General features: G+C 52.8%; 1 long non-coding RNA gene across 1 annotated transcript in view; it reads right to left on the reverse strand.

The window, feature by feature from the left end:
- The window catches only part of LOC146397450 (uncharacterized), a 41,214-nt gene extending 15,334 nt beyond the window's left edge, over positions 1-25,880 (reverse strand). Inside the window, exons 1-2 of the long non-coding RNA XR_014823910.1 lie at positions 25,613-25,880; positions 926-1,016 (exon numbers count right to left, since the gene is read on the reverse strand). This is a non-coding gene — a long non-coding RNA (uncharacterized LOC146397450). The remainder of the gene's footprint in view (positions 1-925; positions 1,017-25,612) is intronic.
- Between the last annotated feature and the right edge of the window lie 323 nt (positions 25,881-26,203).

A 26,203-nucleotide genomic window follows, 5' to 3' on the forward strand; every position in this document is an offset into this window, starting at 1 on the left:
TCAGTGAGGTTAAGCCACCTGCCCAAGGTCACTCAGCTGGAGTTTGAACCCAGAGTCAGCTGTTTCTCTCCTGAGACAACGGGGATTGTTGTGAGCATTGAGTTATTGCCCTGAGGAGCAGGTGGGGAAATGGAAGCCTGCTGCCCATGTCACAGTAAAACAGGTAGGCTGAGGCTCTGAGCCAAGGGTGCCAGGAAGAACACACCTTCACAGCGTCCCTCCAGCCCTTTGGCATGGCTGGTTCAGTGGCCCTCAGTTTCTCCTTGTTGGGGGGGCACCCCATCCATGGTCCCTGGCTGTGAGGACCCCTGAATCCACATCTCCAAGCCTGGAGCTTGGTGTCTGGGGCTGGAGAATGGTGGAATTGCGGGTGGGTTGGGGGTTGTTTTCCCTACGGTATGTGCCCCTCATTGGCAGAGCAGGGATGGCTGCCTAGGGTGGCAACCTCAGATGCTGTGGGGGTCGGGGGTGGGGAGAGGTTGCATAAATGAGGGGTAAGGCCAAGTATGACGCACTCGGGGTGGGGGCTGTGCCAAACCAGAGCATCTCCCTCATCTGAGGGGTAACAGGGTATGAGAGGGAGGGCTTGAGGGGGGGGGACTGTGCATACGTGAGAGGTGTCACTCTGCCTCCACCCTGCAGCAGGGCCCAGGCTCCCCGTGCACTCTGCACATAATCCACCTTCTTCACGGGGACCTGCTGTACAGCACAAGGAACTCTACCCAATATTCTGTGACGATCTATGTGGGAAAAGAATCTGAAAATAATGGATGTGTGTATATGTATAACTGAATCTCTTTGTTGTATAGCAGAAATTATCATAACAATGTAAATCAACTATACTTCAATAAGACTTTAAAAAATGGAAACAAAAAGGCATAAAAAAAAAAATCCACCTTCCTTCACCACATCGAGCAGACCCTACCTGATGGCTGTGAGCTCTGTCTGGACTGCATCTTATTCACTCTGGCATCTTCAGAGCTGAGCTGAGTACCCTCAGTCACGGTGTAGGTTTTCTGTGAATGAATGAAGGAATGAATGAATGAGTGGATGGGTTGGCTGGGATGGTGGCTGTTCTCCTTCCCTGGGGATCCAATTAGCAGAAAGTCCCTGCGTGCCAGCGCAGCAGCCGGCCGGCCTCCCCAGCAGCTGAGGTCCATCTGGAGGCTTTGTGTAAATATGCTGAACTCGGCCGCTCAGCTCAGCACCACGGCAAACACAGCTCTCAGGGCTGCAGCCTTGTCCTGCCCTAATGTCCTGCAAGGAGGAGCCTGCCTTTAGGACTGGCTGGTCCAAGATCATGGGTCCTCAGGCTGAGGGATCCTGAGGTCCAACACCTTCCCTGGAGGCTCAGAGAGGGCAGGGGATCTGCCCACATTCACACAGTGAGGCTGAGACCAGGGTGCATGAACAGAGGGGTGGGGACAGGCTCGATGGCAAGGGCAGGGGAGGTGGCGACTGGGGGTCTAGGTGCAGGGCACAGGGACCTCTGTCCTTTTGGGGTGTGACAGACTAAGCCCTCCTCCTGCCCTAGCTCTTCCCCATCACTGCCCCACCCAGCCTCCATCCACAGGGCTGTCCTTCAGTGGCTGTCCAGGGCCTCAGGACAAAGTCCACGTCCTCAGCTGGGCAGTCCCGGCCTCTCAGGCCCTGCAGCCCACCTCATGGCAGCCTTGCAGGCTGGTCGTGTTCCCCTAGGCTCTGCTCCCCCGCCCCCCACCCCACCACTGGGCCTTGGCCGCAGTGTCCACGGGCCTTGTCCTTCAGGACTGGGTTCAGTGTCGGTGACTCAGCCCCCACAGAGGCCAGTCAGGGTCACTCCAGCTGCCCAGCTGTCACTCTGTGCTGGGTCACACCAGGGTTGTGTGCAAGGAGAGGAGGAGGAGGAAGGACGTTTGGATTGTTTGGTGATCTGTGACCCCACTGATCAGGCCTGTAGCTTAATTAATGCTGCCATGAACTTCCTTTCTCTCCCTACTCCCTCTCCACAGAAAATAAAGAAAAAGAAAATACGAATGAGTGAATGAATGTGGAAATTCAGGAGGCCTAGGACTGGTGGGGTCTGCTTGGCTCCCTCCTCCCCCACCATCACCCCTGGTCCTAGCCCCCTCCCTATCCCCTGGATTGTCCAACACCTCCTGATCTGCTTCTGCTTCCACAGCAGCCAGGGGTCCTGTTAAGCCTGAGTCAGACCCACACCCTCCACACCTCTCTCCATAGATGAAAAGCACATGTGATCTGTCCTCAAACCTCTCAGGCCTCATTCACCTGCCTCTCAGTCAGTCCCAGGACATGCCAGGCAAACCTTGCCCAGGGCCTTTGCAAGTGCTGTTCCCAATACCTGGATGCTGTCCTAGTGGTTCCCACTCTGTGCCTTTGTTTCCTTTGCCCCCAAGTCTCAGGGACACCTTCCCCTTTACCTCACAGTTTCCTCTTTTTTTTTTTTTTTTTTTTTTAAGGGCCACACCCATGCATATGGTGGTTCCCAGGCTAGGGATCAAATCAGAGCTGCAGCTGCCGGCCTACACCACAGCCACAGAAACGTCAGATCTGAGCCCAGTCTGCGACTTATACCATAGCTCAGAGCAATACTGGATCCTTAACCCACTGAGCGAGGCCAGGGATCGAACCCACAACCTCATGGTTCCTAGTCAGATTCCTTTCCTCTGTGCCATGATGGGAAGTCCCTGAGTCCTCATGGATACTAGTCGGGTTCATTACTTGGTGCCAACTGCTGTCCACAGGAGGGGCCTGTCACAATATTTGTTATCAGTCCACGGCACGCTAAGCCAGGCTGCAGATGCAGCACTGCCAGGAGGGAGCATCCTGCCCCTGGGCCCTTCCAAGTGCTGGGACACTGTCTCATTCCAACACCTGGCTGCCTGGGGGCATGGGTGACTCTCCCAGCCTGGCCTCCTGGTCTGCTTGCAGCCCAGGCCCCTCTTCCCCAGCGCCAGCTACTCTGCTTGAGCCCCTTGGAGAGAGACTCTTGGCCCCTTGACCCCTGCTCCTAAGACGAGCAGCCGGCACTGGGGTGTGCTCCCTTCAGAAGCTGTCTGCAGCTTCTGAAGGCCCTGAGGGGACGGCTTGCCATGCAGGCCCCTTGGGACTCTGCCACCTGGCTGCCCCGGACTCCCTGCCTCTAAGAGCATGATGAGCAGGTAGCCCCTGGTCTGGATGGGCTCCTGCAGGGCTGGGAGGTGCTAGGCCTGCTGTTTGTTTATTTGTGTCCCTCTGTCTGGGCCTCCCTGGCATGCCAAACCTGTGCTGGGATCTAGACTTGGACTGGACGCTCTGAGAAACCCACTTCACTCACAAGGCTGCTGAGGCCCGCCGAAGTCACCCAGGCTGTCACCCCGCCTGCCCCACCCCACATGGCTTCTGCAGGGTGGGGGCCATCTGCACCCCTGCTCCTGCCCCCACCTGGGACCCCTCCCCGAATGGTGGCCTCTTGGGCACAAGCCGCCTCCCCCAGCCACCCCAACTCAGCGTGACCTCCCACCTCGCGCTCCCGCGGCTCAGCAAGTCTGAAACACACAATTTAGCACTTAATTATACACTCTGCTCACTAATTATTTTGTGCCTTATCTGCTCAACTCGCATGAGCTCCTGCAGGCGGAGCCACACACCTCCTTGAAGCCCAGGTCCTGCTGCCTGGGCTGGGCGGCTGCCTCGTCCATAGCCTGGAGCCCATGGTATCCCATTGGTAGTCACAGGCACAGGACAGGGGCAGCCCACCCACTCTCTTCACAAATATTCATTCAGCTCTGCTGGGCAGTGAGAGTGGAACAGGCCCATCCATGATCTCCTGGGGCCCGAGACAGGCTGAGCCCACCAGTCCTGCCCCACCCCACACGGGAAGCACCTGCAGTGGGGCCAACCACGCCCTGATCCTCCTGAGAGCTCACCCCTCACAGCCACAGCCAAGCCAGGCTGGCGCCTTCTGCCCCTGCCTCGGATGCATGTACAGTTGCCCCCCAGCTCCACACCACGGCCCAAGTCCAGGGAGCTTCCCCCTCACTGGATCATGGTGCTGGAGCCTCATGGGCCTCCTTGCATCCCCAGGCCCCAATAGTACATCTTCCCATGGCCACAAGAAGCATGACCCCCCATCCCCTGCCCCACTCTACAGGGTGAAAGATAGCTGGGACAGAGCCGCCACCCACCCACCTTCCACATTCCGGGCAGAGGCTGGTGACAGGAGGTGCCTGGAGGGTGGAGGAGGGCAGACCACCCACCTTTGCCGGCTGGGACTGGGGAAGGGCCTGGAGGGCTGGGGAAGACGCCGGCCTTGGGCTGCTCCATACCCCGGGCCTTCATCCTCCCTGCCTCATCCCCTGGGCAGCATGGCTCTGGCTCCCCAGCTGCCCCCGGCCCACTCTCCACACAGATGCTCTCTCGGCTTTAAGCTTCCTGGTTGACCCCACTGCCCTCTGCCCTCTTCAGACTCTCCTTTGCCTTCTAGAGAAGGTACTAGCCCACAGCCAAGGTTCTTGTGACTGGCTCGCCATGTCTCTCCCCAGCCCCCCATCCCCACGTCGTGAAAACTTAGGCTGCGTGAAAATAGTTAAAACCTGACAGTCCTGGCGCACAAGACCTCCACCAGCACCCAAGGTCAACACACTTGTGTCTCAGGACCCCCGACATGAAGACCTTGGGGCCCTTGCCCTGCAAACCCATAACTCCAGTGTCACCTTGAGGACACGGCAGACAAACCCAAACTGAGGGGCGTCCTCCAGAAGATTTGGGCAGCATGCTTCCAAAGGTTCAAGTCATGGAGAACAAAAGGACTAGGGAGCCAGGAAGGGTCCTGGATGGGGTCCTGGGCCAGAAGGAGGCCTCAGGGGAGACCTGGAGGAACCTTCAGTCAATAGCATCGACCCACATCTAGTTCTAGTCATGATCCACGCAGAAGCCCTCCGTGGTTGTTTCCATCAGAGAAAGCCCATCTGGCCAGCACCAAGGATGCAGATGTCAGCCCTCTTCCGAGTGTCCTCTGAGTGAGGCTGTGCTTTCCCTGTCCCCTCCTAGGTGTTGCCTTCCTGGGGGCAAGTCACATCCCTGCTCTAAGCTCCTGAATCCCTTACCTTTAGCCCACGCTTCCTTTGCAGGAAGCTTCTTAAGCCACTTGCCATTTTGTCAGTTATTTTAATTGAAACCAGAGACACTACCCCACAGATCCACTTACCTGCCACGTGCTGACAGAGGAGGAGCCAAGGGCCCCCAGGGGGACATGGCCTGTATGACCACAAGGGCCACTGCCGCCCTTGCAGGGGAACTGACAGACCCAAATTTCTCTTCTTTGGGAAACATTTGTACAAAATGGAAGTCCCAGCGTTTTCCTCTCACCCCTGTGGATGGTCGCCCATCTCCCCCTCATCACAGTCCTTGGTGTGGCCTGCACTTGGAGACCCTGGCTGGAGACCCCACCCTTTTCCAGGCTGACCTGTCCTTCAGCCTCTAGGTGGCCCCTGCTCCCTGGGGGCCTTGATGACTTCCCAGGCTGCATCAGGACCCTCCCCCCTATGCTGGTCCTACAGCCACCACCCTCCCTCTGGACCTGACCCCAAGTAGAGCGTGGTCAGCGGGTGCCTGAGGGTGAGCTCTGGTCTCTGTGTTACAGGCGCAGGGCTTGGGTGGAGCAACAGAGAAGAGTCTGATTTGCTGCAACACAGCAGGTGGTGGTCTGTGGAGAGGACTGTTACAGGTGGGTGGGGGGAAGGCAGGTGGGAGTCCAGGACCCCCGACCCCAGCCTTGCCAGTATTTCCATGTCAGCGACGGGTCCTCCAGCCATCTGTTGCCCAAGCTCCTACCCTGGAGCCCCCACCAGGCCTGCTCCTCCCTTGTCCATCCACCCAGGCCAGGCCCTCGATCCCACACCCACCACTCAGGTCCCCAGAGCTGTGCCCGCAATCAAGGTGTCCCTACCAGGCCTCCACCCAGAACTCACACCACTTCCCCTCCTGGATCCTCCATGGCTCCTGCTGCATTTAGAATAAGGGTGACCTCCTGACCAGGCAGAGGCTCGGCTCATGGGCTGGCCCCACTTCCGCTTTGGCCTGACCCTCTCCTCCCATTCATGGGGCGCCAGCTGCCCTGGCCCCACTCTGGCTTTAGGATCTTTGCACGTGTTAGTAATCTCCCCACCTCTGTTGCAGCCCCTCCCCTCATGGCGCCCCCAACTAGGAAAGGCCCCTGATCAAGGCATGACGTGTCCCCACTGATCTGTTCATGAGGGCAGGACAGGCTGTCCTCCTAACTGTGCCCCTCCACCCCGGGCACTAGCATGGGTCAGTGCTCCTGTAAGGCAGGCCCTGGACCCTGGTGGAAAGTGGCCCTATAGGTGAGGTGATGTCTGAGGTGGGGTGGGGCAGGCAGGTACCTGATGGCTTGGTGATGTGATCAGGGCTGGAGGCAACCCTTCTGCTTGTCCCTTTTGTGTCTCTGGCTCTGGTCAAGGCAGAGTGAAAGGCCCCCAGCCCCTTGCCGCACCCCAGCACCTGGAAGGCACCTGTGCTAGTTTGTGTGAATCAGACCTGCCTGGCATGCAGCTCTGTCTTTGACTGTCTAGATGGTGCGGGGGTGTGTATTTGTGTATGAGCGTGTGGTTGTTTTGGTTTGGTTTGATTGGTGTGGGTGTGATTCTGGGGGCGTCTGTGAGGATCTGAGGTGTCTGTTGTGGGAGCGGGTGTGTCCCCAGGGCCTGTGGGGCTGTGTGAGGATGGTGTGTGGGCTCTGCCTGTGCCTGAATATTCAGGCCCCCACTGTAGGGCCCACCAGCCCTGCTCCCTGCTCTTCCCCCATCCCCAGTTCCCATCACCCAGCAACCGGGGACTTGGGTCTGCCTGGTAGCCTCCAAGACAAAGACAGGGGGTCTCTCTGATGGAGGGTCTCTGAGCAGAGATGGCCTGGGGCCCCTCTCAGGGGACAGAGCCCTGGGCGCCCTCAACCCTGCCTCCTCCTGGCTGGCAAGGGCCAGTGCTCGTAGTGTCACCACTACGGGGAGGCCCCTGCTGGTTGGGGTGAGGGCAGCTTGGGTGTGATGGGGTGCTATCTGGTGGCACTGGCTCTGTAGACAGAGGTGGGGCCTTGAGCACATAGTGAGGAGCACACCACACCCCCCTCTCAGGGCTCCTGAGTAGGGGGTGCTCAGACACTCAGCCTCCAGGGTGTGGCTCCCTCCCCAGAAGCCAGGCAGACTAACAAAATAATACAACAAAATGGCGACCTCACTGTGAACTTATTCTAAACCTAAATACAAATCTTTGGCTCTTCTGATCATTATCCTTATGAATGCACATGGCTGCATCAAAGTGAAGAAAATAATTTTGCAGTTTTATTTTGAAGCTTCAGTGATGATATAAAGTGGCCCCTGTACCCTCCACCCAGCCTCCACAATGGCGTCTTATGTGATGACAGTATAACATTCCAGCCAGAAAACAACACTGCTGTGATGTCTGTATCCAGTTTGCTTCCCTGTATCACATGTAGATTCTAGTAAGCATCACTGCTGTCCAATCCAGAACCGACTCCTCATGGCCCTCGTGCAGCCCTACGTCACAACCACCCCTTCCCCACCATTTCTACCCATAACCACTGACCTGATGCCCATGTCCACAGTTTTTCCATTTCCAGAACTCTGTGTATGAGTGGACTTGCCCAGCATCATGTCCTTGAGACGCCCAGAGCTGTCACATGTTCCTGCAGTTTCCTCTGTTTTACAGCTGATCTGGGTGCAGTCTGTTCACTCGCTCACCTAGAGCAGACATTTGGCTTATTTTGAGCTTTTGACTATTGTAAATAAGGCTGCTATGAATGATCATGTACAACTTTTTTTTAAGGGCTGCACCCTCAGCACATGGAGGTTCCCAGGCTAAGGGTTGAATCAGAGCTGCAGCAGCCAGCCTCCACCATAGCCACAACACCACCAGATCTGAGCCACATCTGTGATCTACACCACAGCTCAAGGCAACACTGGATACTTAACCCACTGAGCGAGGGCAGAGATTGAACCCATGTCCTCATCGATACTAGTTGGATTTGTTTCCACTGAGCCATAATGGGAACTCCATCATGTACAAATTTTTATGCAAATGTAAGAGATTTCTCTGGCATAAATGCCCAGGAGTATGACTACCAGGTTATATGGTAAGTGTATATTTAGTTTTTAAAGAGACTGCCAAACTTTCCCAGCAGGATGTGAGAGTTCCTGTTGTTCCACATCCTCGCCAGCATTTGGTGTTGTCACTTTTTCCAATTCTTTGACTTTTGACCCACCTGTATTACTAGATTTGAAATGAGTTTCTTGTAGACAGCATATAATTGGGTTATTTATTTGTTTATTTTGGCCACATCCACGGTATATGGAAGTTCCCCGGCTGGGGACTGAACCCAAATCTCAGCAGCAACCTGAGGTGCTGCAGAGACAACACCAGATCCTTAACCCTGTGCCACAAGGGAACTCCTAATTGGTTTAATTTTTTCCCACTCTGTCCACCTCTGTCTTTTGCTTGATCTATTAGACTGTTTACATTTAATATAATTATTAACATGTTAGGGTTTAAGTTGGTCATTTTATTTTCTTCTCTTTTGTTATGTTTTTGTTTCCTTTTTCCTTCCTTCTTGTGTGCTACTTGAAGCTTTAAAAAAATCCCATATTGGAGTTCCCATTGTGGCACAGCAGAAACGAATCCAGCTAGGAACCATGAGGTTGTAGGTTCAGTCCCTGGCCTCGCTCAGTGGATTAAGGATCCGGTGTTGCTGTGAGCTGTGGTGTAGGTCACAGACGTGGCTGAGATGTGGCATGGCTGTGGCTGGCAGCTACAGCTCTGATTAGACCCCTAGCCTGGGAACCTCCATACACTGCAGGTGTGGCCCTAAAAAAAAAAAAAAAAGACAAAAAAAGTAAAAAAATTACATTTTGATTTATATATAGTGGTTTTTTTTTTTTTTTGTCTTTTTAGGGCCTCACCTGTGGCATATGGGGGTTCCCAGGCATATAGGGGTCTAATTGGAGCTGTAGCCACTGGCCTATGCCACAGCCACAGTAATATCAGATCCGAGTTGTGTCTGTGACTTACATTACAGCTCATGGCAACACCCAATCCTTAACCCACTGAGGGAGGCCAGGGATTGAACCCACAACCTCATGGTTCCTAGTCAGATTCGTTTCCGCCACGATGGGAACTCCATGATTTATATATAGTGTTTTCAAATGTTTCTCTTTGTATGTTATTTAGCTGTATTCTAGGTAATCATAATGAATCATAAGCATAACGATTTGACATTTTATCAGATGGAGTGAAGTTCAGAAACTTAAGTCCCTTGGTGACCCTGTATGCTCCCCATTTATAATGTGATTGTCTTGAATATTTCCTTTACATATGTTGAGAATGACATCAGATAGTGTTATAATTTTTGCTTCAATTGTCAAACATAATTTAGAAAATTTAAGAGCATGAATCTATTGTATTTACCTCTATTTTTGCTGTGTTCTTTCTTGATGTTCCCAAATTCCTTTTTTTACCATTTTTTGTTGTTGTTGTTGTTGTTGTTTAGAGAACTTCCTTTAATAATTCCTTTAGGGTAGCTCTGATGGTGACAGATTCTCTCAGTTTTCTTTCTTCTGAGAATGTCTTGATTTCTTCTTCATTCCTAAAGGATATTTTTACTGGATATAAGATTTGGGGTTGACATTTCTTTGAGCACTTGAAAAATGTTTGCCATTTCCTGCTGGTCTCCATGGTTTCTGATGAGAAATCTGCTGTCAATCAAATTGTTTTTCTCTTCTACCTAAGAAGTCAGTTCTCTTACTGCTTTCAAGATTTTTTTCTTTGCTTTTAGTTGTTAGAAGTTTTAATGTGCTATATCTCAGCATAGGTTCCTTTTGGTTTATCCTTTTCAGAGTTTTCTCACTTTCCTAAATCTATAGATTTAGGTCTTTTGCCAAATTTGAAGCCATTGTTTTTTTTGAAAACTTTTCCAGTCCCACCCTCATCTTTTTTTTCTTTCTTTCTGGGATTCTGATCACACACGTTAATCCTTTTTTTTTTTTTTTTTAATTTAGTTTCTTAGGTCCTTTGGGTTCTGCTCATTTAAGTCTATTTTTTCCCCTCTGTTGCTCAGATTGAGTAGTTTTTATTGTTTTACCTTTAAGTTCACTGATTCATTCCTCTGTCCCCTCCTTTCTGACACTGAGCTCATCTGCTGAGGTTTTGTTTTGTTTTGTTTTGACCAGGCCCTGGGCATGTGGAAGTTCCCAGGGCAGGGAATGAACCCATAATATAGCAGCGACCCCAGCCATAGGAATGATGATGTTGGATCCTTAACTCAACTGTGCCAACAGGGAATTCTTCATCTGCTGAGTTTTAGACTTTGGTTATTGGATTTTTCAATTCTAAAATTTCCACTTGGTTCTTCTTTACATTTTCCATTTCTTTGCTGAGACTTTCCATTTTTTCCCCATTTGTTTCAATTCTGTTCATTATTGAAGGACTTCCATAAGGGCTGCTTTAGACCTTTGTCTGGTAGTACTAACTTCTATGTCCTATGAAGTTGCTTTCTGTTGATGGCTTTCTCTCAGTCAGGTTGAAATCTTGGATGTTGGTATGAAGAGTGACTTGTAGTTGAAACCCGGACTTTTAGGGACTGACACTCTGCGATTCTGGGCCTTATTTAAATCTCTGTCTTGGCTGGTTTTCTCTGATGCTGTTTTGGTGGGGGAGGGGGACCCAGGTCATTAAGGCCCAGCTCAGAGTCCTCTCCCTGCCCCAGGCCCTCTGTCCTGCCACCTGTTGTGTTTACAGCTCTCTAAATGGATCTTCTGTTTGGTTACCTAGAGTCAGGCATCTCCCCAGAATGAGAGCTCCCTGAGGGCCCTCTCACTCACCACTGCTTCCCCAGGGCCCAGCACATAGTATGTGCTCAGTTGATGTGAGTTAGACACTCGAATGAAAGAATACATGGATGACAAAGATGCATAAACTCACCCAGAGCCTGCAAGGGGCTTCCCAGAGCTGGGGGTTATTAAGGAGGTTAGATTCTTTCTTCTGCTGCCCTAAGAGGGTGGAGTCATGCTGACCTCACAGAGGATGTGGACCCCTGCCTCAGTTTCCCCAGCTATAAGTGGGGGGTTGGGAGGGGCAGCCTTCCCCCCTCCTGGGAAGGGTTGAAGTGTTTGCAGGAAGGCGTGTTCAGGAGGAAGAACCCGGCTTCCAGGGGTTCAAATCCTGATCCAGCCTGTTTCTCCACTGGCTGACCCCTGGACCCCAGCATTTGTGTCCACAAATGGGTTTGATGGTGACACTAGCTCCCTGTGGCCCAGGTGGGGTGAAGTGGGGTGATACCGGGAGTGGTCTGCTCAGCTGCCAGAGCTAAGACCTCAGTCTGCATGGCTCCAACAGCAGACATTTTTTTCCTCTTGGTCCTGGAGGTGGGATGTCTGGGCCAAGGTGTGGGCAGGGCTGGCTCCTCCTGAGGCCACTTTCCCTGCAGTGACGGCCGTCTTCGCCTTATGCCTTCACGTGGGCCTCTCTCTGTGCATGTCTGTGTCCTCATCCCTTCTAATGAGGCACCAGTTTGATCTGGGCCACCCTGGTGACCTCAGTTGAACTTGACCACCTCTTTAAAGGCTGCCTCTCCAAACAGGTATCTTCTGAGGTACTGGGGTGAGAACTTCCATGTGTGAATTTGGGGGGACAAAATTCAGCCCATAAGAGGGGCAGACAGTTATATTTTAAATGGTTACTTCAAAAAGTTAGTACTTTTATTTTGTCTTTTTAGGGCTGCATTCACAACATATGGACGTTTCCAGGCTAGGGGTCGAACTGGAGTTACAGCTGCCAGCCTATGCCACAGCCACAGCAGCTTAGGATCCCAGCCGTGTCTGCGACCTACACCATAGCTCATGAAAACACTGGATCTTTAACCCACTGAGGGAGGCCAGGGATCGCACCTGCATCCTCATGGATACAAGCCAGGTTCATTACCACGGAGCCATGATGGGAACTCCAAGTTAGTACTTTAAACACATTTCACACAAACAAATGCATTACAATTGTGCAGGATAATTCTGATATTATTAATAAAATATTCATCTGGTACAGTATAGATTGTCTGCTCTGGCTATGGGACATGATTTTTATGTTCTGCCATAAGAAGTTTCATTTCTTTATCATGCATCTCTATATTTAGGGAGAGACAGTCAAAACTTCTGACTCCGTGAGACTGGGTATCCTGGCCCTCAGCAACCAGCCCTGCTGGACCTGTTCTGGGCATTATGGTACAGACAGGAAACTTCTCTGGGGTTCTCCCAGGGCCTGGGGCTCCCCTCCACCCCTGCCTGCAAAGTCTCTGCCTGGCCACAGCCCTGGCCGAGAAAGCTGCTCAGCCAAGGGGGAGGGGAGCCAGGCCCCGCTTGGGTAGCATCTCCATGGCAACACTCTCCCTGCTCTGCTCCTCACTGAGACCGGGCATCTGTGGCCATGGAGACTGGTCCCACCACTGGCACAGCTGCATAGCAACCAGAGAGGGTGCCGATCGCAGCTGGGCTCTGCTTCAGGAGAGCAGGTACACTTAGAGCTTTTATAAATCATTAAGGAGAAGATGGGAGCCTTGATGGGGATGCAGACAAAGGACACAGACAAAGATGAACCACAAGTGGCTAATAAACATGTGACAAGTGCTTGACATCTCTGAGGATCACACGGATGCAAATGAAAACAACAATAAGATGCTTAAAAAAAATCAACCAGAACAATTGGCAAGAGATGAAGAAAACAAAAAGACAAGACTGGGTGTTGGGGGTGTGTAGGGGAGCTGGACTTGCAGACCCTGCTGGTCTGAGTGTACATTGTGCAGTGTTTCTGGGAGGGCAATCTGGCAACATGCATCAAAAGCCTTTAAAATGTGCATACCTTTTGAACCAACAATTCTAGTTCTAGTAATTTATTCCAAGGTAATAATTAAGTGAATAAAGATTTAGCTACGAGTGTGTTCCCTATAGGGGCAATTATAATAGCAAAAAGTTAGAAACAACCACAGCCTGGAAAAAAAGGAAGTGATTAAATCATCTATTTTGCGTTCATACAATAGAATACCACAGAACCATTAAGAAAGTTGTAGAGGACCATTTAATGGCATGGGATGCCCTATACATGATGTGTTATGTGGTAAAGAACAGATTATAAAGCAGATGTACAGCATATGGGGTGTGAGGGGACCTCCCCCCCAACACCCTGAGTCCTTGGCACCTGCCTACAGTTCCAGAGATCTTCCACAAGTTTCTCTGCACAGAACACATCAGGATGTATCTCACGGGTGGGGACAGCACAGCAGGGGGCCTGGGGCCCAAGGAGCACAGGTTGGATCCTGGCACTGCCACTAACCATGTGACTCGAGACTCCCTTCCTTAAGAGCTTGTCATGAAGAGGAAGTTGCTGGGACACTGGCTACTGCATCCCAGGCCATCTGATCCCAAACTAGACCCAGGTGGGTCAACGGGATTAGTCATGAAGGATCAAAAAATTTTTTTCAAGGCAACCGTCCAGATTTGGGAAGGTTGCTTACATGAGAAAAATAAGCTTCAATGTAGGGCATTTAACATTAAAAACTTGTATTTGTGGTAAAATACACATAACATAAAATTTATCACCTTCACCATTTCTAAGTGTTCCTGACTTGTTTCACTGAGCATAACTTTCTCAAGGTTCAGAGAGGCTCAAACACTCATGTTGTAGAACGTATCAGGATTTCCTTCTCTCTAAAGGCTGAGTCCTACTCCACTATATGGATGGACTGCACTGTTTATCCATCACCTGCTGGTGGACACCTGGACTGTTCTACCTTTAGCTACTGTGAACGATGCTCCTGTGAACATGTGTGTGCAAATATCTCTTCGAGACCCATGTGGGGCATTTTTTTGTTTTGTTTTGTCTTTTTAGGGCCACACCCTTGGCATATGGAGATTCTCAGGCTCCCAGGAGATTCCCAGGGGTCCAATCGAAGCTATAGCTGCTGGCCTACAGCATGGCCACAGTGATGTCTGACCCCAGCTGTATCTGCAACCTACACCACAGCAACGCCAGATCCCCAACCCACCAAGTGAAGTTAGGGTTCGAACCTGCATCCTCATGGATACTGGTCAGATTTGTTTCCTCTTAGCCACGATGGGAACTCCCCATGCAGGGCATTTTAGATGAAGAACTGTGGAGTGAAGCTGGGAAGTGACCAGAGTGAGCCCTGCTTCTCAGGTGGGGACATCTGGCTGTAGGGACAGTGAGACGAGCCAGGGGGCTGGCGCAAAGGAAGCTGCACCCCATGAGCAAGCTGGTGAGACCATGAGGTCGAGGACAAGAGTTCTGTGGGCTCTCACCTGCCTGCTGGAACGCCTGGCACATTCAAAGGCTGAGCAGAACCATCCAAGCAGAACAATTCAAACAGTCCTCAGAAAAGTGACAACAGAGAGGAGACGTGCAGGCACCAAGAGGGCGAGGAACCTGTCAGCTTCTCCTGGGCATCAGGGCGACTTGGGAGCCAGAGGGCATGAGACAACCCTGGGGGGGGCATCATCTCCAGTTCTGAGGGCACACTGGCACCACGGTACTTGGAGGCCTCTGAGGGTCTGTGTGGGAGGGGCCCTGGGGACATGACAGGCCTTCCCCCTTTCCTGTTCGACCCTCAGGTCCAGGCTTGGCTCTATCCTCAGGTCTAGTTCAGTCCTTGGGTCCAGCTCCATCCTCGGGTCCAGGCTTGGCTCTATCCTTGGGTCCAGGCTCAGCTCCATCCTTGGTCCAGCTCTGCCCAGGCTGAATTCTCATATCTACACTGCATTTCACACTGGCAGTGACTTTCTTTCCTGGCATTTCTGCAAGCGGCCTGGGGTTACTCTAGTTGACCTGGTGGTCCTGGGAGCAGGTCTGGGTGGGGGATCCTCTGTGCAGAGCAGACACACAATTGTCCGGGGTGGGAGCCAGGAGCATGGTGGCCTGGATGTCTGAGTGGTGGGAAGCCGCTGTGGACGGAACACGGGTGCAAGCTAAGGCAGGCCAAGCCCATGTGGGAGGGAGGTTCCAGGGCTGGGCCTCTCCTCCCTGTCTTGTGACTGGCCTGGGCCCCTCTTGCCATGGATGACCATGCCACCAGCCCTGCCTGGGGGCCTCCTCATGGCATTTCCTCAAATAGATATTATCTGCTGTTTTAGCATCTCTTCACTGGTGGGTCTCGACTCCAGACAGATGGCCTGTGTGTTCTCTGCTCACACACCAGGGGCGTCCCAGGCAATACAGTGGACACATAATTCCTGACCTTCTAGCCCAAGTCACCTCCTCCAACTGCCTGCCCTGTCAGTAAATAGAGCTCTCTTCTTCCCCTTGCTGAGACCCAAAACCTTACTGGCTAAATTTTCAAAATCTGTCCAGAGCCCAGCAGGAACTGTCACCCCTGTGCTGCCACCCTGGACCCACTCACCACCAGCTTGCCTGGACATGGGCACAGCCCCCTCCCTGCCCATCCCTTCCACGTTTGTTCTACAGACAGCAGCCAGAGGGAACCTTCAACAAGTATGCCAGATAATCCTCTGTGTAGCATTCCCATTTTATGCATAAACCCAAAGGACTTCGGGTAGCTGATGGGGCCCTACATGGTCTGAACCCCGTGACCCCATCCCCAGCGTTTTCCCCTCCCCCGCTTTACCACACTGGCTGCTACGTTTCTTCTCACTTGTGCCAAGAATGTGCTTGCCCCCTGCTCCCCCCACCCCAGGGCCTCTGCACCTTCTATCTGCCCCTGCCCCCCACCCCATGCACAGCTGGCTCCTTTTTTGCTCTCACATCTCTTCTCAAGTGTCAGCCCCCAAGCCCAGCCCACTCTCCCTGGCCTAGCCACCAGCAAGCGCAGAGAACGTGCCCCTGACCTGCAAGGATTCCACAGGAGGACATGGAAGAAGACTGGAAGGCATAACATGTCCCCAAGACAACCCAACTGGACTTGGACCTCTGCTGGGAGGGACGGGCACAGCTGCGGGCAACGAACATTTGGCAGGAGGGGCCGGGCACTGATGCCTACACCTCTCTCCTTGCCACCTCCCACCTCCTCCCCTGCCTCCCACTGGCCACAGCAGTAAGAGGGAGCCTGGGCACGCAGGCCAAAGAGTGTCGACAGAGAAGTCAGGTGGCGGACGCAGAGGGGCAAATGGGGGACAGGTTCACATCTAGGCTCCATCACTCACAGCTGTGTGAGTTTGTGCAAGTGTCTCAGCCACTCTGTGCCTCAGTTTCTTCTCCTATAAAATGGGCCTCATAAACATGCCTACTTCAAGGAATCACCCTGGGTGTTAATGTGCGAAGACAGATCAGGCAGTTAGAACAGCACTTGAACACAGTGAGTGCCGTGTAAACGGAGCATTAGTTTCCTGGAGGGGTCAAAACCAACATAACAAGAAGCCTGGAAGCTTGAGCCTGCAGTCCAACATCAGGGTCGGTGCCCAGCCTTGGCGCCCCACCTCTACACTGAGGCCCCTGCAGACCAGGCCTGTGCAGGGGAAGGTGAGCCTGTGTTTGCTGAGCAGCCTGGAACACAAGGGCCTCGATTCTGGTCCTGGCCTTGAGCTGGTCAGCTGGTCACTGCCCTCTTAGGCCTCAGTTTCCCTGTCCGTGCAGGGAGGGTGGCAGGCGGATGCTGTGCCCTTGTGGATACACCAGACACACCACCCTCCCCCCCATCCCCCACAACCCAGCAGTCGCCTCCTGCTCCTTCTCAGGAAGCCTGTATTGGTCTCCAAGGCAACGGGGCATCTAAACCACAGGCAGAGTGTGCTGGGGATGTGAGATCAATACCCCATCCTGGCTCTCCCTGTCTCCAATGTGGTGGGGCTTGCTGGCCCTCCTCACCTGGGCCACAGGCCTCTGCCTGCTTCCCCAACAGGGGGGTCATGGCTGCCCACCGGCCAGGGTCAGAGAGTGTCGTGCCTCTCACAGTAGGACTCACCTGCCCCATGGAGCCTCACACTATCGAGCCTGGAGGAGGCAGCTGCTCTTGGCAAATGAGACACTGAGGCACAGGACACTGTGCCTTCACCAAGGTCCCTGAGCACCTTAATGTCCCCAGCTCCTGTTACCTGTGCCTTCCTGTCACCAGGTGGTGGCCTAGGGTCCACGGAAGCAGTGGAGCAAGGACAGGGGGCTGAGGTCAGTGGCAGTTTGCAGGGGACAGAGACCCAGAAGAGGCCTGGCAGACACTGCTAATCAGCTAGAACATCTTTCCTGTGAGCCAGGCTCAGCCTCAGAACCCTTCTCGACACACGGGCAGCCCTCTCCTGCTGGGAGGCATGTGTGCGGTAAATGAAAGCCACCCCACCTGGCTCATCACCTGAGGGCGAGGTGGGAGGACCAGGAGGTTGCAGAGCATCTCAGGACCTGGGTAGTGACCAGGGGTTGGCGGGGCTAGGGCTTGAGAAAGGACTGGTTGTGACTGATATGCAGCCTGTGTCCACCAGCCAGGAGATGGGACTAGGAAGGCCCATTCCCTCTGGCCAGACCAGGAAAGCTCACTGGGCATGTCCAGGGCACAGCCCCCTGGACTAGGCCTCCCCTCCCTTTGTAAATGCCCATCCCCACCGTCTGGTGGTGTGACCCTTCAAAGAGGGGCAGTGCTAGGAGAAAGGAGGAATCCCCAGCTCACCCTGGGGCTGCTTCACCCAGCTAAGCCTCAGTTTTCCCATCTGTGAAATGGTGCACTCGGGGATCAATGGGATGGGGGATAAGAAAAGAGCTCTGTAAATGCCACACATGGCACTGGTGAGGGCCTGGAGGTGTCTCCGCGCCTGGGGCTCTCTCTGCCACAGGGACGTGCAGGGAACTGTACTGGGTGGCCTGACCTCCCTGCTCCACCTCAGGGTCCCACAGCCAGAGCTGGGCCAGGACTGTTCAGCTCTCCGACAGGGCCCGCCTGTTCAGGTGCCAGCCTGCCTCCTGACTTCCTCCTAGCCTGGCATGGATGAACCTCACAAAGGATGCTGAACCAAAGATGCCCAACAGAAAAGGAGACAAACTGTATGATCCTATTCTACTTTTTAGAAACAGGCAAAATGAAACAATCACGCTTTAGGGATGCAGGCTTAATACAGTGATAAAAGTGTAAAGAAAAGAGAAGAAGCGATTCCATACAAGTCAGGGAAGGGGTCATTTGGGGAAGGAGGGAAGAGGCAGGGAGTAGGGGCAGGAAGGCCCTTTGGGGCACTCAAGGCTGGCTTTTCTGCCTGTTTGGTGCTTCCTGGGTCTGCCCTGCGATGAATCACTGAGATGGACCTTTCTGTTTGGTGCAATTTTCTGTATGTGTTCATAATTAACAATGAAGAGGTTAACTCCATTTCTTTGGCCCCAATCCCTTCCTGTTCACATAGACTCTAACGGTTACACTCTTGGGCAGCGGCTCACACTTCCTAAAGGTCCCTTACAGACATGGGTGCCATGCTAGGAGGTGGCTGCCATTCCCCCCTGTCTGATAAGGAAACTGAGGCTGCAGCGGGGTTGGTAGGGGGAGGCCACGTCTGAACTCAGCGGCAGAGCAGGCACCAGAACATTCAGTCACATCCCATCTTTTTCTGCAGTGGATATGCTGTGTGTGGCGGGTGGTACAAATCACTAGCTGTGTGAATTGAGTTCACTTAAAATGCACCGGGGAGCCTGCCACTTCAGGAAACCCCAGAGTGAACTCATTTATTAATTGTTTCAGCAAATATTTATCGAGTGCCTATTTTATTCACAGAACTGTGAACCCCATTGAAACCTAAAATGTTCTTTCATCAAGTGACTAACTGCTCCGTTAATTTATTGGTTATACAAGCCTATAGTTTCTTTTAAACCTTTGTTTTTTCCTTATTCTAAAAGTAGGTCATGTTCTACAATGTAGAGAATTTAGAAAATTGGAGAAAATAAAAAGGAGGAAATAAAATTACCTGTACCCCACCACCCAGAGATAACTGTTGTTAACCTTTTGGTATATACCCTCCTAAGAGTTTTCTCTTTCTCTATGTTTGTGTGTATATATATGTATGTATATATATATATATATATATATATATATATGTATACATATACATATACACACACACATATATATATATACACACACATATATATACACATATATATATACTTTTTTTTTTACCAAATTGGAATCATAGTAGGTCTTTTTTACTTTAATTTTTACTGTATTTTCAACATCCAGTTGGAATCTACCCAGAAACACAGAGAGAAGTGGCTCAAGTACAGGAGCCATCATGCGTCCCCATCTGCCGGGGGAGGGGACCATAGTCAGGTGCAGGGGTGGGGAGACCTTGTGTGCCTGCTGGGGGCTGTGTGACCCTGCTCCTGGGACCTGCCTTAGGCACAGCCTCCCTGTGCCTGGGGCCAGGTGAGCACTATTGCCCCCCCACCCCCACCAGCACAGCCCCAGGTCTCTGCTCCCAGAGAGTCACGGTCAGGAACCACAGCCAGTGAGGTCTCACTAAAATCCTCCAGCCTTTCAAGGGCAAGTGTGTTCCTGGCCAACCTAAGTCTCACCACTAGAATTTCCACCCATCTTGTTTTAACCCCATGGACAGGTTCTGTTTTTGGAAAGAGTGCCGTACACTCCAGGTTGGGGACAGGACCTCAATTTCTCCCAAAGGGCGGATAATTCAGGAAGTTATACCTGTCAGGGGTGGCCTGTGGCCAGAAAGGGGCTGTCAGGAGCAGCGCCATCCTCGTCTTCTTAGGAGAGTCACCAGCAGGGACTGGTGGGGACTGAAAGACTTGAAGCAAATTCAGGGTCTGAGGGCTGATGGCAGATAGCGCCCAGCCACTGGGGTCTGTGAACCTCACATTTGGAACAAAGTCAGCCCTGTCCACGGGGAGCAAACACGTGTACCCTGGACAAGGAGGAGGAGCCAGAGGGACATGCTGCCTAAAAGTGACAAAGCGCGGCCCTTGAGTTTGGTAGGAGGCAGAGCCCACCAACTGGTGAGAAGCAGCCAGGCTACTCCCTCCCAGCCTGGCTCCTAGTGGGCGGCGCAGCCCAGATCTGCCAGACCTTGAGGCACACAGCAGGCAGGGACAGGGCGGGAGTGGTGTCCACAGATAGCCCTGAATGCAACACTGCAGGTCTTTTTTTAATTCTCTGAGATGCCCAGTGTCCTTTCAAAAAGCTCTATTTCTGAGTAAATCAGCTAAAGTTGGGTTTTGAGCTTTCCAAATAAGAAGCCAGATTGCTGGAGCATGAAAATAGTGACATGCTCTGCAGATGGAAACCACACAGTCTTCTAGGATGAAGCAGAATCACTTAAACGATATGGCCCACCTGGAATCTTTCTTGAAATCTGTATTTCTTAAAGACCAAGGTATGAATTGGTCTCCTCACCTACATCAGTTATCATGTATAGATTGAATGACAATGACTGAAAGCAAAGTTGTTACAAAATTTAAAAATACGAATAAGACTTTACAGTCCCATCTCACAGAAACCTCTCAGAAATAGCAAGAAAATCAAACTTTACCTTGATCAGAGCTAGGACCTAGCTGAAACCTCAAATACAATAAAGTTTGAGCAGGAATGTAGGAGAAAATAGAGACAGTGACTATGGCCACAGGTACCAGGAGCAGGTGACAAGGTGCACATATCCGGTGAGAACCAAAATCTTTAACAGTAAGACCAAAACTTTTTTTTTTTTTTTTTTTTTTTTTTGCTTTTGAGGGCTCCACCTGTAGCATATGGAGGTGCTAGGGGTCGAATCGGAGCTACAGCTGCCGGCCTACATCACAACCACAGCAATGCCAGAGCCTTAACCCCCTGAGAGAGGTCAGGGATCGAACCTGTAACCTCATAGTTACCAGTTTGATTCGTTTCTGCTGCACCACAATGAGAACTCTCAAAATCTTTTTGATGAAAAAAAAAAAGTGATCTCTATATTCAGTTTGGGTCTGAAAAACAGTGGGCTGACCTTAAAGCAGTCCCAGCAGAGGGAGAACCATTTGCAAAAAGCCACAGGCTGCATGAACAGGTGAAGAAGGGTGACATTTTCCTGGGACCAGACTTGTAGATGCCAGGTCCACACTGCAGTCAGCTCTGGGCACCACCCTGGCTCTCCCCATGGAACCTGCACCAAGCAGCTTGTGCACCAAATATTGCCTTATGCAGAGATGAGTAATCAAAAATAACTGAGTACCAGATGCTTATAAGGATATTATAATAAGTGAAAAATGAGAAATCCCAAAGAAAAATAAATGGCAGATGAATCTCATTCACTAGAAAACATATTACTCCTGAGCTTCAGATATGGACTTGAATTTACATCATAAATTAGCAGGACTTAATGGAAAACAAGAACACACAGCAGACTTTCTGAGGGAGGTCCAACTGAGAGGAAACAGGACAGAGAGTCCTGGGTCCACCCAGTTTGACCTTCAAGCAGATCTGTCTGTGTTGGAGACAAGCCATTGTGGTTAAGAGTCTGGCCAGTTTGAGTGGGAATCTGTTGTTTACAAGGAAGGAATTTAAACTAACACACAAAGATAGCTGGCCCCCGCTAGGCATGGCAGAGGCCAGGGCCCTGTGGCTGCTGAGAGTCTCAGCCGTGTACCCAGCTCCCAACTCCTGTGGCCCCTGTCTTTTTGGGCCCCTCATCCCAGCAGCAGCTACCCTTCCTGAGGCTGCAAAGCGTCACACCTGCGGCCCCTCTCTGGGCCCTGGCTCAACTCTCTGTTCTTCCCCGGCTCTGGCAGACACTGCAATGGCCCACAAGTGGCCAGTCTCCTTCCCTGGCCTCGGGCAGGTAGCATGCCGGCTGTGTGGCTACCTCCTGGGAAGGGATTTGCCTCCCAGAGGAAAAGCTGCACCTGTCCAGGAGTGGCACAAGGCCACGCCTCCTGTGCCCTAGATTTGAACACTTCACACACAGGGGCCTGTGAGGCTGGAACCACAGGGGCTGCAGTAGGGTGGGCACCAGGACTGAGTGGGGGCAGCCTGAGGTGGGGCCAGGGGGGCTCCCCCAAGCTGCCCTCTTGGTGAGGGAACATCCTGCAGTGCCGGGCCTCTCCCTCTAGTTCAGACAGTCATCAAATGTGTGAGGCTTCATCACATTTAGTTTAACCCCCTCAGCAACTTCTGAAAATACCAAGTATCACCCTGTTTGAAAGGGGGACTGCAGGTGTGCAGGGTGGTCCTGGTCGCGGTAACAGATGAGAAGAGCCTCTGTGGCTGGACTCCGGGAAGATATGCTCACTGACTCCACTTGGGGGGCACTGCCAATGCAGGTGGTCTGCTCCACGTGGTCACCCAGGGATCAGGCTGGTGCCTCTGCCACCTTCAACGTGTCTCCTGGGGCATACTGAGCACAGACTCTGACGGCCAAACATAGGAGGGTCACAAGGGACTTTGTGGTCCAGATCTGAGCCCAAACGTCAACTCCACCCACATACTGGCCACACCCAGGGGCAAGCTGCTGATATGGATCCCAAGGGTCCCCTGGCCCAGGAGGAACTAGATGGGCATTTGCTGGGCTATTAGCCCTTCCCAGGGTGTGAGGGAGCCAAGGAGACTCTGTGACTTGGGGGATTAGCCATCTCTGTGGCCAGGGCATTCGGAAGCCCAGGGTGTGGGTGGAATAGGGGTGGTGCCCTCCACTGTGCCCTCCGTGTCCTGCCTTGACCATCTCAGGTGAGTATGTTACAGCCTGTAGGGAACCCTCTGCTCCTCCTGCAGCTCACACAGGACGGGTATTCATATCCCTCCTCTGGGCTTGCTGGGAGGGTGGACGGTATGCTTAGAACTGACCACAAGCAGGGCTCCCGTGTCGCCCTGGTTGGGATCCCACAGAGCCCTAGGCTTGGCCTGAGGCCCATTTACAGCTTAGTGGGCTAGCTCCTCCACCCACCGTGTCTTCTCCCAGGAGTGGCTCAGGGGAGGGGCTACAAGGTGAGGGAGGCCCGTGCCTTCCTGGCCCCTGCGCCGGCCAGCCTGCTCCCTCCCCCGGCCTCCAGCCATCACCCACAGCATGACATGGGCAGGAGCATGGTCAGGGACTCTGTCACTCTGTCACAGGCAAAACCCACAGAGATTTCTGTCTGCTCTCATGGAACCGAATCCCCAGGCAAGAATGTGCCTGAAGAGAGAGAAGGCCACGGGGAGTGAGTGTGGATCCCGAGGACAGGGCCTCAGGACTGCCCTCTCCTAAACCCCACCTCCTGAGGGTTTGCGTCTCCAGAGCCAGCGGCTGGCTCTTCAGTCAGTGTTCCTGCTTCCCTCTCTCCTTCTTACTCATCCAATGAGCTTTTATTGAGCACCTTTGAATTTGCAATTTAAAGCAGGTGCTGGGAGGTGCATGGTACTAGCTGGCACCAGAGTCCTCCATCAAAGGACCTCCAGGGAATCTATGTGTGCAGGTCAGCTCGAGCCTAGCACCTTTCATGTCTGTCCCCGCTCCACACCCACTCTTCCTTGTGAGCAGAAGGGCCTGTCTCCTTATGAACATGGCCTTCCTCCCCCTTCTGGATGGGATGGAAACCCCGGGGAGAGGCCCTCTCCTGCCTGGCAGATGTGGAAGGCAGGAGGGTCAGGGCCTAGGGAGAGGCAGCCTCAGTGCCCTGTGCCTCCTCCTGGGACCAGCCACACTCTCAGAGCTCCTGGCGACCCCAGGCCCAGCCACAACACTTCTTTTGCCAGGGTCTTTCCTGCCTGCCAAGACCCTCAGAACAGGGTGGGGCAGTGCAGGAAGCTGCTAGACACTTGCTCCAAGCCTAGGGGAGGGGCCTTTGGGATCATGCAAATAAACCTGACATTTATGGGAAAAATCCTCATGATTTCACTCCCCCTTTTGTGTATTGTTTTTTAGGGCCATAACCGCAGCATATAGAGGTTCCCAGGCTAACAGCTGAATTGGAACTGCAGCTTCTGGACTACACCACAGCCACAGCAACACTAGATCTGAGTGACCTACACCACAGCTCACAGCAACGTCGGGCGGGTCCTTAACCCACTGAGTGAGGCCAGGGATCGAACCTGCATCCTCATGGATACTCGTTGGGTTCATAATCTGCTCAGCCACAAGGGGAACTCCCTCCCTTTTTATTTTAAAACAAATTTAGCTGACAACTCCTCTGCCATTGTTCTTATGAAAGCATTTAAAGTAGAAAGAGGTGGAAAGACTGAAATCTGGGTAACCTGCACCTGGATGCAAATATGGGGCTGTTTTGCCAGTTTCTCCATCTGCCCTCTCCTGATGCCACTGATCTTTGCTGAGCTTGGAGGTGAGTGACAGACATCACAGAATCCTTCAGGCCACATCTCTGAGAACAGGCTCAGGTAACTGCAGGCCTTCATGACTCTCGGGCTCTGTAAACACCTGCGGGGGCATCAGTGTATGCAATGCACTATCCCCTACATGGGCAAAAATGACACCCGAGGTCTTCTGGGCCTGGCCACTTCTCCTGGGCTCTGCTGGAGGTCCTCACACTGAGGAAAGCAGCCATGGAGCTGGAGAGCCTGTGACGTCCAGCCATGCTGCAGCCCCAGGTCCCCTTGAGCCCCCAGCTGACTGAGGCACTTTAGGCTTGTCTTGTTTTGCTTAAACCAGTTTCATTTGGGTTTTCAACACTTAGAAGTTGTAAATGACATGATACCAGCATCTTATCCCCTCCTAAAATGTACTCAGTTACATAAAAATGCTAAATTAACGAGACTGTCAGTTTGAAAGGATTAGTGAAAGCATTTAAACTACAGGCAGAACAACCATCAAGGAAAAGGCCAGAACCCTCTAGAAACTAAAGACATAAAGAAGTGAGCCATGAGGGAGGAGGGCAGGGCACAACCTTACACAGCCATTGAGAAAACTCAGGTTAGAATCAAGCAGGGCCAAGGTGGAGAAGGTTCCACCTCCCATCGACCTTGAACCTCAACAAACACTCACTGTGATGCACCAAACCACAGGCCCACAGGTGCCAGGACCTTCCCAGGCAGACCATACAAGACCAAAAAGTGGCGGTGGCCCGATTCCTGGAAACCCCACCTCTTTGCCCAAATAGCTGGAATGATGGTCCCACGTATTAGCCTGTGAAATTACCCAGACCATGAACACCCGGGTCCGCGCTCACTTGGCCCCACATCCACCTGGGGACTGTGCATCCCTAACAAGCGCACGCTCACATTGCACGACTCGCTCCTGAACAAGGAGCATGCGAAGCTAGGCCCTCACCTGGGCCATCCCCAGGGACACAGGGACATCCAGGACAGGACCATCCTCTCGCCCCTCCTCCTACAACAGGAGGAACCAGGCAGAACCAGGTGGATGGTGTGGGGGCAACCTCGTGATACAACCAAGCCCCAGTGACGACCAGAGACTGGAGAACATTAGCCTGCGGGGTGACAGCTCTGGGCCTGTGTCGGGCCCCCAGTCTGGGGTCTTGCAGGGAAGACCAGCTCCCGGGGCAGAACAGGAAACAGACTCCTTCCCTGAAGGTCACACCAAGCCCCAGGTGCTCAGGGCCCAGCCAGAAGCTGTCACTCCCCAGGAATGTGGGCCAGAACCACATGCTGTCCTGAGGGGGCTCTCGGGGAGAGGGGGCTCACCCTGGGGTCACATACCTGGTGGCTGTCCTTCCACCCCATAGAAGCTGGTGCTGGGGGCCGCCATCTTGGCTCATTAGCACCTAATAGGCTTCAGGTGCCCATGCCGGGAGCCTCGGGCCACAGGACTACTGGGTGGGGACATAGCCCCACCGCCGGAAGGTGGGAAACCTGAGGACCGAGCAGCCCACAGCTGCCTCTGGACACGTCCCTGGCACAACCCCGCTTGCCAGGGTCAGCACCAGACCTGCCCATCCGTGGGACAGGCCAGCACAAGCCCCACCCACTGGGGGGATGAATAGTACCTAGCCCCGCCCACCAGGGGCAGCACCAGCGGCCCCTACCCTTGGGCAGGCTAGCACAAGCTGGTAAGCTGGCCTCAACCACCAGGGGGCAGACACCAGAAGCAAGAAGACCAGATCCGGAGTTCCCGTAGTGGCGTAGTGGTTAATGAATCTGACTAGGAACCATGAGGTTGCGGGTTCGGTCCCTGCCCTTGCTCAGTGGGTTAACGATCCGGCGTTGCCGTGAGCTGTGGTGTAGGTTGCAGATACAGCTCAGATCCCGCGTTGCTGTGGCTCTGGCGTAGGCCGGAGACTACAGCTCCGA

Source organism: Sus scrofa, chromosome 13 (assembly GCF_054392235.1).
Source record: "Sus scrofa isolate SSC_HxYL_T2T_F1_AM1 chromosome 13, Sscrofa_HxYL_maternal_Yorkshire_Landrace_v2.0, whole genome shotgun sequence".
In the NCBI taxonomy this organism is placed as follows: domain Eukaryota; kingdom Metazoa; phylum Chordata; class Mammalia; order Artiodactyla; family Suidae; genus Sus; species Sus scrofa.